The 12,894-nt window shown below is 36.9% G+C and overlaps 1 protein-coding gene across 1 annotated transcript in view; it reads right to left on the reverse strand.

The window, feature by feature from the left end:
- TOP1 (DNA topoisomerase I) overlaps positions 1–12,894 on the reverse strand; it is a 92,382-nt gene that overhangs the window by 65,807 nt on the left and 13,681 nt on the right. The gene's annotated exons all lie outside the window — the stretch shown is intronic.

A 12,894-nucleotide genomic window follows, 5' to 3' on the forward strand; every position in this document is an offset into this window, starting at 1 on the left:
AACTTTATAGCAAGTGTCAAACTGCTTCCAAAGTGGTTGTACCATTACATATTTCTACTAATAATGCATTAGAGTTCTAACTGCTAAAAATTCTCACCAACACCTAGTATTATCAGTCTTTAATTCTGATCATTCAAGCAGGTGTGTAGTGGTATCTCACTATAGTTTTAATCCAGTTTCCTGATTAAATGATATGCGTCTTTCAAGTGCTTATTGGCCATTCACACTTTCTTTGGTAAAATATCTTCAAACCTTCTCTCTTAAAAAAACACGTGTGTTTTCTTATTACTGAGTTCTAAGAGTTCTTTATACATTCTGGATTATATTTTTTTTGTTAGATGTATGTATTATGAATATTTTTTTCTAGGAGTTTTACAGATCTCTATAACAATGTCTAGTTGTTCTGACACCATTTTTTGAAAAGATGGCCCTTTCTTCATTGAATTGCCTTGGCCTTTTTACTGAAAATGAAGTGACTATATATTGTAGATCTATTTCTGGCTCTATTCTTACACAAACATCTTTATTACTACAGCTTCACAGTAAGGGTTTTTTTTTTTCATAGTAAGTTTTGAAATCAGGTAATATAAATACTTTGGCTATGTTCTTTTTCAAAATTGTTTTGGCTTGTCTATGTCTTCTGAATTTCCATAGAAGTTTTAGATTCAGTTTATCAATTTCTTAAAAAAAAGGAAGAAGAAGAAGAAAAAAAGCCAACTGAGCGTTTGTGTTCATTAAGACCATTTGGAGAGAAGAAAACATCAAAACACTATTGTCTCTTTTGATCCATGAACATGGTATTCTCTACTTATGACTAAAACTCCCAAATTTTACTGTGTATCAGAATTAACACAAAGGCCTATTAAAAATGTGGCTCACTTGGGTAAAGTCACCCCAACAGTGCATATGAATCAATTGGAAGTTTATGTACCCAACACATGCTATGTGGTTTTAAAATGTGTGAAACAGATTCTTTGATACTCCTTTCAAGAGGTGTGGTCTAATTTTTCTTGAATATGGACTGGACTTAGTGACTCACTCCTAAAAAACAGGATAAAGTAGAACTGTCAGTCTGTGACTTCCTACACTAGGTCATAAAAGGCACTGGATCTCTCTCCTTGCTCTGGAGGAGGCCAGGTGCCATATTATTAGGGCACTCAAACAGCTCTACGGAGCGGCCCATGCGGCGAGGAACTGAAACTTCCTGACAACAGCCATATGAGTGAATCATCCTGGAAGTAGGTCCTCCAGTCTCAATTAAGCCTTCAATGACTACAATCTTAGGATGGACCTTGAGCCAAAACTACCCAGCTAAGTTGCTCCTGTATTCCTGGATCACAGAAACTATTTGAATAAATGTGCTTTTTTTTTTAAGCTGCTAAATTTTGAGGTAACATGTTCCATAGCAATAGATTACTAATAATAATGTATAGGCAACGTGTGTGTTCAAACCATACCTGGCTCACAGCAAAAGCAGCCATATTTGGCATAATACACTAAGCATCTATTCTATGTCAAGCCCTAGGGAAACAGGAATTTGCATGACCATACCCCAGAGATGAGGGGAAAAATCAAAATGGGGTCAAAAGCGAAACTTGAACCCTATCTTCCATGTAGCATACAGAGAACCCTCCAACTTTCTGAAGTCTCAAGTCTAAAATTTTTAAACGCTAAGTCAATAGTCAATCTGATATACAAAGTTGGCCCTTATTTACTTGACAGTAATAAGTACTCCCATTACTTTTGCCCTAAACTAAGCACTTATAGTTGAAACCAAAACAATGATAAAACATGCCACTAGCACTACAATTTGGACTGAAGTTTGTTTGATTTTGTTTATAGGCCGGACTTAACAAACAAGTAACAAAACACTAGGATCTGCTACTGTGGCCCAAGGGTATGGCAGGAACATAACATTAAAAAAATTATTCTGTGTATAATTCAACAAACACATAAACAAATATGTGCAAACAAGACTAGAAGACAGCAACATGTTAAAACTAGTTATCTTTGGGTGGTAAATTTATGAGCAACTTGAGTTTTGTGTGTATATTTCATTGTTTTCCAATCACTTTTTAAAAAAATTGCCAGCCTTTAAAAACTAAGTAATGACAAGTACTGGTGTAAACAAGGAAAAAGTAGTTTTATTTCCTTGTTCGTTATGCTTCAGAAGATTGGAGACTGATGAAAATTAGGCTTGGGGTGGATTAATGATTATATATTGAGCATTGAGTCCCCTATACAGAATTTTATTGTTGTCAACAACCATTTGATCAATAAACAGGAGAGATGCCCTCACAAAAAAAAAAAAAAAAAAAAAGTACACACTTCCAATTGTAAAATAAGTAAGTAACCGGGATGTAATGTATAGCATAAGGAATATAGTCAAAATATTGTAACAACTTGGTATGGTGATAGCTGGTACCTAGAATTATCATGTATATAAATATTCAATCACTGTGTTGTACACCTGAAACTAATGTAATACTGTGTGTCAACTACCCTTCAATAAAAAATAATTATCTAAAAAAAAGAAAAGTAGTTTTATTTCACTAGAAGCATTAAATTTAGAGAAAAAGTAAACTAAGTAAAACATAAATTAAAATTTCAGGTTAAGTTTCACATAATCAGTCTGCCAATAACATTGCCTTTTTAAGGCACAAAACTTCGAAGTCCCCAAGTTTTTTAAAGCAATGGCTAATGTAAAATGCAAAACCAAAATGTCTGGTAAGAAACTTAGAGCTGTAGCTAAATTATTCCACTGATACAAATTAGATCTAGGTCAAAGTTCTGAACCCCAAGTGTCCTAATTTAAAAAGAAATTATTACACATGTACTCTGCTCAAATTGTGCTATGTTTGCTGTGACAGGTATACCAGAAAGTCTAATAGACACCAACTTCTTCAAATATCTGAATGGCTATAGTATAGCTCTCCATGGTAGGGTAGGCCTTGAGAAGAAATGACATGGAGGCCAAACATAGTGGGGGAACCTTCTGAACCCAAAAAGTACAATCAAACTGGATTGCCAACTGACAGGGAAACTGCAGAGATGATACGCACTAAGTAAACTGTCAGATAATTACCTCTAAAGATGCAAATAGAAGTACTTCTGGGTGAATGATGTCTGGAATTTGCTCTAAAAGACCCTCAGGCAAAAAAAATTGGGGGGACATGAGTATATAAAACAAGATTGGCAAAAGGTTGATAGTTACTGAAATGGGTGAATAAGCTACACGGAAATTCGTTATACTAATCTCTACTGAAGTATATACTTGAAACTTTTCATAAGAAAAGTTAAATACTATCATCTTTAAGCAAGTTCCCTTTCCAATCCCTTAATTTTTTCTTAATATATAAGGGTAATGCAAGGAAAAGACTAGCCTAGCCCAAAAGAGGATTATGTTAGGGAGCAGTGAGAAGAGAGCGTTTGATAGAGAAAATTAACCCAAAAGTCAGGGTGTTTTACTCTAAGACAGGGAGCCACTTCAAGCAGAAAAGGAACAAAATAGAAGCCATGCTTAAGAATGATTAATTGAAGAGCAATGTGGATAGAAAGGTAAAAACAAAATAAGTAGCTAGTGGGTTTTGAAGCAGTCTAGAAAAAAAAAGTGACAGCAAAGGAGCTGAGAAGGAAGGAAAAAATATAAAAGTATGTAGAGGAAAATGGAAACAGAACCCAGTTCCAGGAACTCATATGCATAATAAATAAATGCAGGGGAGGAGTCAAGACTCAAAGCCTTTGGGTCCAGGTGACTAGGAAAATAAGGTGCCTTCACTGACCCAGGAAAGCTGTGCAGAACAGAGGTGGAGAAATGGTGAGACTGGAGAAATGATGAAACAATTGAAGTCATAATGTGCTTAAGGTAACAATGGGCCACCTAAGATTTGTCAGAAGAGAAGCCAGTAAATGAGAAAGTAAAGCCAATAAGGGCATACTGGTCTATATCCTTCATGTGAAAATATTTGTACACAACATACTTCTGGCCTTGAAGATTACTTTAAGTACATATCCTTTCCCCTTAACTGAAATTCATCTAAGAATAGATTCTGAAAAGAGATATGCACCCCTATGTTTATCTCAGCACTATTTACAATGGCCAAGAAATGGAAGCAACCTAAGTGTCCATCAGTAGATGAATGGATGAAGAGGTGGTACATATACACAATGGAATATTATTCAGCCATAAGAAAACAAATCCTACCATTTGCAACAACATGGATGGAGCTAGATGATATTATGATCAGTGAAAAAAGCCAGGCAGAGAAAGACAAGTATCAAATGATTTCACTAATCTGTGGAGTATAAGAACAAAGAAAAAACTGAAGGAACAAAACAGCAGCAGACTCACAGAACCCAAGAACGGACTAACAGTTACCAAAGGGAAAGGGACTGGGGAGGATGGGTGGGAAGGGAAAAAAGGGGCATCAAAATTAGCACGCGTAATGTGCGGGTGGGGGTGCACAGGGAAGGCAGTATAGCACAGAGAAGACAAGTACTGATTCTATAGCATCTTACTATGCTGATGGACAGTGACTGTAATGGGGTATGTGGTAGGGACTTGATAATGGGAGGAATCTAGTAACCACAAAGTTGCTCGTGTAACTGTATATTAGTGATACCAAAATTAAAAAAACAGATTCTGTTAACATGTATTAGAGAAAGGATCTTGCTACTTCAAACATCTGTTAAATGCAAGATCAAGTTAATCTGTTAATGCAAGATAAATGCTAAACTTGACTGATTAGAAATGAAAGATGCAAACGACTGCATATTCATTCATTCAAAGCCTCATTTATTCAGGTCACATAATAACTTCCTGATAACAATGGTTTCAAATCCTAGGATTAAAAAATATGAGATGGAGACACAAGGAAGACTGAAAACTGACAGTCTTGAGAAGATACGTAACAAATAATTCTTTTCACTCTAACTTAACTCAAGTTACTCCAGAAGGAAAGGTAAGTGACAGAATAGGAATCAGTATCTTGTGTTATTGTTATCTAAGTTGTTCCTTAAGGTTAACAAAGATTTTAAGAGACTTCCAAATGACAGAAGAGGAAAAGTAACAGGGTCCTTTATTGCAGGAATAGTTGCTGACTAGCATTACACAAGGACTTGATAATTAATATGCAAAAGAAAAACGAAACCTTTTACCACTGTAATTAGAATTATATTTTGAGGGCTAATTCAGTTTGCAACCACTTTCAGTATATTCTTAAATCCAAAGCACCCTACTATCAAGACTCATCAGACATAAACTTGGCCCTCAAGGAGTTTACAATTCAGTAAGGTAACTAACACGTGAATCCAAATTAGACACAGCCCAAGGCACCCAAGAGGAAAAGGGCACTAATATAGCTTCCAGAACCATGCTTAGAAACATGTCTCCTTTAATTTTCTTACCCTCTTATAAGAAAATATTATCCCCATTTCACAAAAGAAGAGTAATAGCTATTTCCCTTACTATGTGTGTTCCTTGCACAAGATAGTATGCTTATCACTTCTAATTTTCACAACTCTGGGTGGTACTAATTCATCAAATCTAAGACACATTTTGCCTCTTTTAACATCTCTGAAAAGATACATGTATAACACCTATGGAAGGGACATCTGACAGTATTTATATAACAAAACTAACTTACACACTCTCTTCTGACCCAGCAATACATATCTAGGAATTCAGCTTGAATATACACTTCCAAGGCAGGAAATTAATGCTGGTCTGTGTACATGTCAAGACAGAGACAATTAACTTAGCAGAAAAGAAACCTTTGTTAATATTAGATTTGCTTAAATGGATGAAAACTCCTTTTCTACCCTCAAAATCTCAAATGTTAAATGTCTGAAATTAAAGTAGCAATGTTTTTAGTGTATCATAATGCTCCTGTACTTAGAAACTATGTGACCTTTAATGGTAACAGACATTTTCCCAAATGTCTACACGTGATACAAGTGGGTGTCACTACCTCTATCTCTTACAAGATGGCAGAATTTTCTACTTTTGTGTCCTGCTATTTTTCAGTAAGGGTATTAAGGCAGTAGAATTACTTAATTTATGGGCACTTTGAACAAAGTCTGAAGAGTAAAAATATTCAATCTGGGCTTACTGTCCCTTTGTTTCCAGGTGAAAAGTAATATAATGAGCAGAAACAGCCTGATGCAACCAGAGAACAAAAGAAAGAGCCTGAATCAAAGAAGGCAATGAGGAGTCAACATAGGCTTCCTGGAAGAGGCAGTGTTTAAGCTAAATTTTACTGAAGAACAAGAGGGAGTTAGCAAAGTAGAGGAAGGCAAAAGTATTCTTGGCATATGAGCCATTAAACTCAACTATCTATTGCTGAAAAATTCTTCTTCTCATAATTGAGCAAAATTAAATGAAATATACTTCCTGACAGCAAGGAAATAGTATAGTTGATTCTTGTGAGGGGCATATTAAAAATAAAATCCTAGAATTATATTTTTTGCCTCTTTAAAGCCATGTGTGTCAAAAGTAGTTTCCTAAGAAAAAATATACACTCCTACTTCTTGTAGCTTTAGTGTCCTTTTTTACCAGTTATTATATGACCTTGGGTAAAAGTCATGAAACTACTGGGTCTAGTAAGAAAGCAGCAAAGGTCCGTGATTAAGAGCTTCAAATCTCTGCTTATCAACTTGATACCTATGACTTTGATAAACTCATCTCTACTATACATGAAGAAACTGGGATCCCCAAAACTTAAGTGACCTTAAAGAATTTTACTTTTAAAGTCAAACATATTCTTTGTGTATGGTTGTAATAGGATCCCTGGCTAATCTCTACAAAATTACAAACACGTTGACAACTGTTAATAAAATACAATTATTACTGAACCTTCTTCATGATTAATTTACATAGAACCAAATTGAGTCCACCCAATCATTCCCTGTAACTTAAGGTTGAGGTTCTACAGATGGACTGAAGTCAGCAACCATGCCCAGTCACCTCGCCTCACCGTCAACCACAGATAAAGGCTGTCCGATTTTTTTCGTGTACACAGACCTAGGAAAGATGTAGAACTTTGACCTGCTCTAACAATCTTGTACCCTGGAACCTAAGCGACCTACAGGTTTTAAGGGATGCACTGACAACACCAGTTAACACTCGCCAAGTAGAAACACATCTGCATTAGTTTAGTTGCCAATAGTAGGTGGCTAACTGTGCTGCCAAGCTTATTCCACCCAGGGTCTCTAATGCAATCATAATTCAACTCCAGCATAAACATTTACACTTCATTAAGAGAGAAAAGGCTAGGAATCAGCAAAGACTACTCATCATTTTATCAACTATTTCATGACCTTAAAGCATTCTGCTACTCCACCATTCTTCTGAACTATCAGGGTAATCAGATCAGGGGAGGAGAGAAGAGTCCTTTGCTTCCTTATAAACAAAGACTGAAACTTTCCAGGAGTACAGAAGGGCTCTTTACCATGTTTTGAGCCAGACCTCTTTACACTGACTTTTAATGACAGGTTTTGAGGCTTAAATCAGCTGTTTAATATGGTGGGCTCCTCCTTCAATAGTAGCCATCAAGTCAAGCATGAGGAAGATGGGAGTGAGGAATAGGATTATTCAACTAAAAAGCTGCCTTCCCCAAAGAGGTACTCACAAAACAACTTTGCCAAGGGTAACTTCTGCTCATCTCTGACACACAAATATACAACAACCAGTGCATTAGGAAAGTGAACAGTGGATCCATTTGGATGAAACACTGGGTGAAAAATTTTCTAGGAAGATATTTATCCCGTGCTCATTTATCAAATCACTTACGGTGGGATAAATCCTAGCATCTTCTTCCTTCCTGACCTTCAAAACCATGGATACCACATCCCCAGAAGCTGGAGTTTAAACTAAATCAATATTTCAACTTAACACTTTACACCCTGTATGCTCTAACACTTTAAAAGAAGACTGTTCTGGTCTAGGACTGATAACAAGCTGGTCTTGATGATAAAGACTGGCATCCGGGAGTGTGGTTAGTATCAGGCATGTGCAAATCTCCCCAGGAATTTAATGCCAGACTCAAAGTTGTCACGAAGCCTATCGTTGGAAATTGGATGGAAGGAGAGTGAAAAATTCTACCCTTCCCTCTCTCCCAACACAGCTGTCTAAATTCAGACTTCAATATTGGTCGAGTTTCAATCCAGGAAACCCAATGGTGGCTGATTTCAACTTGCTGTCCACAGAAGAGTTCTTATCACTGTTTTACAGCAATTCTCAATGCGAACATTTCCAAAATTCCAGGGCGCAGTTAATAGCCTTTCAAAGTAAGCAGGACAGAGGCTCTTCTGGCTAAAACCTCAAAGAGCTCTGGAAGCGGGGGGGTGGGGGAGGGGGGGATGTCAGGAGGATTCAGCTCTAAAGAATGAGAAGGGAACTGTTAACATTAACAATTTTTAAAGTCCTATCATTTGTTCTCCCCAATGTGTACTATATACAATACAAGACCTTTTGTCATGGCCAGACTTGTTCATTATTGAAACTAATGGGGTTTACCCTATTAGGAACCTAGTAGTTACTCTCAAACTAATAAAACAAAAAACCCCAGCAGAGAAGGTGACAGAGCAAGTATAAATATTTCTTATTCTCTTAAGGAGCTGGAGTTCACAATATTTTCATTCATTTAAATATTTATTGAGTGCCAATACTGTGTCAGGCATTGCCCTAGGTGTGAGAATACAGCAGGAAACAATACCACGTTTCTGCTCTCCTGCAGTTCCATAATAAGCATTAATACCTGACCCGACCCTTCCCAATAGCCGCAGCTGTTAAATCAGTAACTTTGAAAAGGGAGGGAAGAAAAAGGTCTCCATAACTGCCCCAAGTTGCCCTGGACTTGGCCCCATGAAGTTCCAGAATTAGATTTTAATGTTGCAGCTAGAAAAGACCTTCATAAGAAGGTATGGAGGCTAAGTCAAAGAAAGAGTCAAACTTAATCAAATGAAGATTGCCAGTTATTTTGAAAGTTGCTTATTAAGTCTTTCCCCTCAATATTCAATACTTGGTACAATTTCATCACCAAAAACTTATTAAGTACATCGCATTAAAAGATTCAGAGTTGCTCAAAGACAGAAGCCCAGCATTTTCAATCTTGTTTCTATAAGCTCTGCAACACAACTTCAAGTTTCTAAAACCTGTCACGACATTTTCCATTGTCTACATATTCAAAAGAAATACCACAAACGGACTTAAAAGTACTTAGAAGAACCTGCCTTGACTCTTTAAACATTAGCAACTTTAAGATTAGTAGCCAGAAGACCTTGTCCTTAAAGGCCTTCCTTGCCATGGAAAAGACACAACATAAAGCAGCCAATTGGCTTGCTTTAGGTCTCAATCCCACACAAAAAAATTAAATGGTCAGAGGATGTTCTCTCTTCCAGTCCACTTCCACATTTAAATTTGACTCCTTTTATACATTTATAACAGTATAATTACTTTAATCTGTCTTTTGAGCCCCTTCCTGTCTATGCAACCTATTTTAACTTGTTTTACAACCTTCTCTCCCATCCTACTCCTTCTATTCTCCTTAAATTCAAGTTCATCTTCCTCTCACCCTCTTCTCATTCCCAGGGACCAATTCATTACACTGAAAAAATAAAAAATAAAAATAAAAAAAGAACTCAAAGTTAAGTAGTGGGACCACAAAACTGTCTTTGAAGAAAGTACACAGTGCCTAATTAACTATAAGGTCTTCTGAGTGGAGTTTGTAGACAATTAGGAGCCAAAACAGGCTGCAATTATATTATTATGCCAAGAGCTAAATGACATACATTAAAAGTCAATTCCACTTCCTAACAGTAAGAAAACATCCTAAGAGCAACTGAGTCTTTTATGCAATGTCCTGATGGAGTCCTAGGTAATTCATTTCTCTGCTCTGGTCTCAGTTTTTTTAATCTGTAAATTTATCTACTGACCCCTTACAGTTCCAACAACAAGAATTCTGTGACTTTAAAGAACTGTTTTAGTTTAAACAAATTAAGATAAAAAGAACAATTTTTAACACTTGAGAGAAGTGGTTCTCAAACTTTCCTGTGTATGAGACCTGGGACTTAAAATGATTAATACCAAATATCAACCACTTGCAGTAATGGACAAGCTACTGATTTTATTACCAGTTTCTATTTCAATTGGGTCTCTCTGTCCCTTTAAAAAGCAGGCACAAGGTGCTGAGTCAGTCCCTGGGGACTTTTTTTTTTTTTTTTTAAACAGCTAATATTGAGTCTCTACAATTGAAGAAGAGGTTTTCACCCACTGTGCCCCCACCCACCCTCCACTGGAGAGGAAGAAGAGCTACAAAATGGGGTGACACAGCTACCCCAGCTTAGATAAGGAGAGTAAGGTAGTTAGGCTCCTAAGAATAGAAATTGTCTTTGTGTATGGACATCAGTGGGTACAACCATGTTTTAGAGAAAGACTTGAGGTAACTTGAGTCCTGCTAGTGGGCTCAACTGGGAAAGTGAATGACTAGAAAAAAAGTGGATTAAGACTTAATGAAGCTGCAAGCTCACAGCAAACTTCTGACACTTGGCTTATGCAGATTCTCTTGGGAGCTAGAGACTACTAAATACGAAAAGCTTCATGAGGTTCCTGTGATACACACAACCACTGTCCAGTCAGGTAAGCAACTAGCACCACTCACCAATCCAGCGATCAGTGAAATATTTCTGCAAAGGAACAGGTAGTAAATAGTTCAGGCATTGCAGCCTATTTGATCTCTGTTGCAGGTACTCAACTCTGCCACTGTGGCACAAACAGCCAGGTTATCTGTAAATGAATGAGCATATCTGAATTCCAATAAAATTTTTTTATCAACACTGGAATTTGAATTTCATATAATTTTCCCGTGTCATAATGTTTCAAAATCTGAATTGACAGATCACATTACATTAGCTTCACGTGTACTTAATATTCTTTTTTATTTCTTCCCCAACCAGTAAAAACTATAAAAATCACTTTTAGTTTATGGGTCATATAAAAAAGGGCATGATTTGCAGTACCTTGCACTAATAGTGACTAGATATTACACTCCATGCCCTCTGTGGAAAGAGGTGCCTTTCTCAAGGTCAGTGTGTGAATGACCTGCTTTACCTGTGACTCCTAAGTTTTCTCCTAAACCTTACCATAACCATGTTAAGCCTGGCTCCCACCTTTCTCCTTTTAAAACAGCTCATGAATTACCATTAATTAATCTGATTTAAAAAGTATTTAAAATCTACTACTGCTCTGCAAAATTAAGACAGTCACATGCATGAGAATTCTGAAAGGGAGATGAATGCTGAGCCCAGTTCTACTTCTACTTAAGCAGCAAGCTAGTTACATGTTATTTATATGCCTTAAAGTGGGGACATCATACTTGTTCACATACCACTGACCACCTCTGATGAAATTCTTTCATAAATAAGCAGACTTCAGGATCCTTCTAAAACTGGGGGGTTGTGGAGTAGGGTTTCCAGTTAATCCTTGGGTAACAAAAAGATACTTTTTCTTGAGTACTCAGATAGAGGTTTTAATGATTTCTGGAATAAGAGGCTTCAGGCACAAGTTGAACTGCTAAAAAATAAATTATCCAGGGGTCTTTGCTGCACAGGCAGGCAAGCTTTCCTTAATAAGGAAGGGATTACACAATAAAGTGCAACAGAGCCTCCTAGTCATAATCAGTCCAGTAAGGATCTATTGTAAATGAAGGTGAGTGCTCTAAGAAATGAGAGCCCTTGTCTGATACTATATGGGCCCTCCACTATAGCCCAGAATTGCCAGGGCATGACTGAGTCACCCAGTCTCCCCTTTACCTCATTTTATGTCACACTTAAAAACTCAGGGTATGGTAGCAGGCAGGCCTAGGTGAGTCTCCCAACTGTGTGGTCTACTTACGCTATACAGCTTTGAGCCCGTTTCCTCAAAAGTGGAGACAGTAAATGTTCAAATATCAACTGTTTATTTTATCTTTCATTCCATTTCCTATTTCTACCCCAAAAGTAACTGATCATGATTTGAAGCTAAAGCTGGAGAAAACGGGATCTGGCCTTGGTCTTTAATTAATTTTACTCAAGTTGTTCTCTGAGATATCGTATGTCCACTATATGTCAGTGGTCCTCATAAGTGGCCAAGACTACAATCCCATTTTGCTCCATCAGACAAATATTTGTCTAACTGTTGGCCAGATTACTTGTATGTAAAATGCTGTCTACACACACTATGACCACGCAAATGAGAGGAAGACCTCAGACAGGGTGCAGAAGCTGAGTTCTGATTTGCTTTTACTAAGCAACACCTTGGGTGAGTTAACCTCTTGAGTGTTGTTCACTTGCCTGTACAATTTCAGATTCTCTACCACTTATAGTCAGACAAATTAATTCATGTTATAGCAACATGTTAAAAACTTGCAATTTCAAATGTTGTGAGCTAGTACCAACCATTTTAAAGGATAATGATCCATAAAGGTGTATATAAATGTAAATTCATTTGTTTTGTCAACTACAAAATAGATGTGACCTCCCTCTTAGGATTGGTGAAATAAATGAGAATTTATGCAATTCAAAAGTCCTTAAACAGTGCTCTGTTTGAACTCCCAACTGCTTGGGTAAATACAACGTTACTTACCAGTCATAAGTTCTTTTAGCATGTCACCAGGATAAGGCAAAGCAGACAAAAAGGATGACTAACTCCTAACACACCAAATTCACACCTGTTTTGGATTTTTAAGTTCCCAGGGCCCCCCAACCACTCACATTCCAAGCAAAATCTAAACCTGAATCTCTGCTCCTATCTAAATTTTATCTAGAGTTGTGCTGTCCAATATGATAGCCACTAGTGACATGTAGCTATTTTAAATTTAAATAAAGTAAAATTTAAAAATTAAGTCCTTCAGCCACACT

Source organism: Manis javanica, chromosome 5 (assembly GCF_040802235.1).
Source record: "Manis javanica isolate MJ-LG chromosome 5, MJ_LKY, whole genome shotgun sequence".
NCBI lineage: Eukaryota > Metazoa > Chordata > Mammalia > Pholidota > Manidae > Manis > Manis javanica.